This window comes from Diaphorina citri, unplaced genomic scaffold, assembly GCF_000475195.1.
Source record: "Diaphorina citri unplaced genomic scaffold, Diaci psyllid genome assembly version 1.1 scaffold1794, whole genome shotgun sequence".
Classification (NCBI taxonomy): Eukaryota; Metazoa; Arthropoda; class Insecta; order Hemiptera; family Psyllidae; genus Diaphorina; species Diaphorina citri.
The window spans coordinates 67,989-71,653 of NW_007379220.1; the positions used below are offsets into that span (position 1 = coordinate 67,989).

General features: G+C 35.5%; 1 long non-coding RNA gene across 1 annotated transcript in view; it reads right to left on the bottom strand.

Annotated features, from left to right (window-relative positions):
- Positions 1-3,378, bottom strand: part of LOC108253443 — a 10,215-nt gene extending 6,837 nt beyond the window's left edge. The window contains exon 1 of the long non-coding RNA XR_001809746.2: positions 2,987-3,378. This is a non-coding gene — a long non-coding RNA (uncharacterized LOC108253443). The remainder of the gene's footprint in view (positions 1-2,986) is intronic.
- Between the last annotated feature and the right edge of the window lie 287 nt (positions 3,379-3,665).

Sequence of the window (3,665 nt, forward strand, 5' to 3'; positions counted from 1 at the left end):
TATAATATTATTAAAATTAGAATAAAAACTTTTTAACAATAAAATATTTACAAATGTAACATAAATGAATATAAGATGAAAACCCCCAAAAATAAAGTTTAAATAACGAGATGAGAAAATATAAAAAGCAATATGATAATCTACACAAACCCCTTTGATAAGAATAGAAAAAATATATGGGGTTAAAAATGCTATGGCATTTCTACCACCAGCCACCATATAGAGATGGTACAGGAGAAGTTGTGTGTGGGAGTTAATGCCTATGGCATTCTCTACCACCCCACCCTTTGGGATGACTACAGAAAATGAAATTATCATAAATTTTAAATATATAAAAAAATCAAAGGGGAGAGAGAGAAAACAAGAGGCGAAATAAAAAAAGGAAGGATAAAGAGGGAATAATTGGTTAAGAAAAGAGAGATATTTTCTTCTATGTATAATCAATAAGATTATGAATTTCATATGTTCACAAGGACGGATTCAAATCAGGCCTCTCGAATTGTAACAGAAGAACTTTCATTGAAAGTTTTGGACCCGCTTCCTACAAATGAACTCGGAGAAGTATTAATCAGAATCGGTGGGACAGCCAGGGTGTGAATAATATCAAGAACGGTTGTAAAGTTGTAAAGGATATTATTGTATATCAAGAATGTGGTTGTTACTGTGAAATAATGTGAAAAAAAGTGGTGGAACATTTGTGAATTAATATCAAAAACGGTGAGATTTTGGTGATATCAAAAATGGGTGTTGCTACTTGTGAGAGTGATATCAAGAAGATGCAACCGAGGGTTGGTATAATATCAAGAACGTGCTTGTTTTACTTGTGAAGATAATAGATATCGCAAGAATGGTGTTTTCACTAAACTTGGTGATGATTAGATCAAGAACGGTGTGACCTCTCTTACCTCCTTTGTTTTTTTGTGATATTCAAAACGGAAACTAGTGAGCACATGAACACTTACTCATGGTAAAGGTTGGTAAAATGGTTCTGTTGTCCAAAATACGTTTTTGTACCAAGTATCAATACCAACTCAAACCAATTGAGGGGCTGATCGGAAAAAGGGCGAAAGTCGAAATTTGAGTTTTGAAAAAATCGCCTTTGAAGTTTGAAAATGAAAAGATAATTCCTTAGAACATGAGGTTGGTTTACAAAAAAAAAAAAAAAAAAAAAAAAAAACTCGTGTAACTCCGTGAAAAAAAGAGCTATCGATATGAGTTCTTTTTGTGTTCAACGCAGACAATATTGCAGATCCAAAATGCAATAATCGGGAAAAGGGCACTTTCGCCATTTTTTTTTTTTTTTTTAATCAAGCCTCTCAATTAAAAGTGACGCAAAATTACAACATCTCAAACCATTTGACACACAGATCAGAATTACACTTACTTATCCTCCCCGATGCCGATGCCATCGAAAGTTTGATTATTTTAATTAGTAATTATTCTCACGAATAAGAACAACATAGAAAGGGTTTGGGTCTTTTTACATATCAAGGTCGAAGACAGTTCACGAACAGCTGACTAACCAAATTTGGTTTAGTCAGCTGACTTTACCTCTTCTCTCATTGGTGAAATTTTCTGAAAAATTATTGAAATCTTTGTTTACATTTTGCCGTCCCGGTCCTGTATTTTCAATTTCCCCCGATTTCTGAATGGTTTTTTATGAATTTTTAAAGTCAATAATGGATAAATAAGATAGATACCCATCGAATTTACTTAGAAGCTGTTAAAAAGTAAAAAGTTTCGTAAAAAAGCAGAAATAATGTTTCAAAATTTCTGTAAACATCATCCTACCCAGGAAATTAATTCATGGTCCGGCACTGGTACCAATCACTTAGACTGATATATAACCTTCGATTTGAAAAGTGTCTTTCGTTTTGGTCCTAAACCCTTCCTTCTACGAGTATGTTAATTCCTTATTCTGAGGTATTATTACATGCCCGACCCTGTTTTAAGTAGAAAAGGCCAGGAAGGAAGATTATTTAGCCACCTGATTGCTTGCTGAGTTATGTTTTACTAAGCCTTAGCCACTCACTATCAGGTAGATCTGATCAGGTCTACCTGATAGGTACACAACTACACTCACTATCAAGGTAGATCTGATAGGTCTACTGATGGGTACACAACTAAACTCAATACAGGTAGATCTGATCAGGTCTTACCTGCCAGGTTCATCTGATAGTGAGTGGCTGGGCTCACAGTTCTGGATGTCCAAAGTGGGTTTTGACGACCTAAAACCACAAAGTGAGTTTAAACTCCGTTCGAGTTTAACTTTTGAATGAAATCAGAAGCAATCTAATTGGTTGATTTCAAAAATTTCAGCCAATCAGATTGATTCATTCAAGAGTTAAACAGAGTAATCACTTTGTGGACCTGGCTGTAAAACTACCATCCGAAAAGTACCTATACCTACCTAAAGTGAGTAGACTGCGTATTTTACTAGGGGGGATATAACTGAATCATAGCCAATACCAGAATCTGACTTTTAACCCATTCGAGTTTGCAAGGGTCAAAATTCCATGCACTATTTTTGAGCAGTACATTTCTCCCCGGCAGAATACGACCAAAGATAACCACGCCCCCACTACCACTCTACTCTCTGTCTCACTGTAATGTATTTAACTTATTTAGAAATTTGTATATGTAATTTTTTTTTTTTTTTCTCCCTCTCTTTATTATTTTTTTTTTGTATTGTGTATTATTGTATTATGTAAATTGTTTAAAGAAACCCCTTCCTTTTCAGTACATAGAATCGAACGAGTTGTGTAACATAACTCCTCCCTTCCCTCCCCTGGGAGTCTGTTCAGTACGGGATTGAACGGCGGTCTGTGGACTGCAAACCGAGTACGTTGACCACGACGTGTGCTTTTTTTTCAAAACTTGATTTTAAGGGGCTAGTTATTACGTCCTACTTTAACAGTCTGAATGAAGGACATTGCGAGGGTATCTTTTCAGCGTACTGTTTTCCAAACTGTGTCAGTTTTTGAACCTACTTTTTTTCCATTTAACATTTAATCGGATTGATCTTGCCTACTTTTAACAAAGTTTAACATTCTCAAAATAGCTAAGTAATTCATAATATTGAATCTCATATCATTAACAAACGACAAAAAAAAGTGTTCATACTTATGTGACAACGTGAAAATTTTAGTTCATAAAATTCACTATGAAAGAATAACACAAGCGTAGCAGAAACGTCCACCCAACCCCGTTTTGAACAGAATACTTTCCCACGACAGGTCTCTTAGATGTGATTATACACAGGGCTACGTTTGAAAATTAAGGAATAGCTTATCCCTAAAGGGAATTCAGCAATGAATAGCTCGTCTCTAAAGGGAATTTAAATTTAGCTAAGAAATAGACTGAAAAGTCCCTCTACTCCCTCGGTAGCGTAGTGGTCAAGACGCTCGCCTGGTAAACAGGAGGGCGTGGGTTCGATCCCAGCCGAGGCATGGAATTTTATCCTCATTTATTTGAGATTTTGACCACATAATAATGTAGCTCTAAGGGTTAGGTGGTAGAAAACGCCTCCGGCGTTAACCTCGCCTAGTGGTTGCCTTCCACTCAAGAGTCTATTATTATTATTATTATTTACTCCCGCAGTCTAATCAAGGTCTTATGTATTTGGTACAAAATAAATTCACAAATTACAAATAAAAACCTTGCTT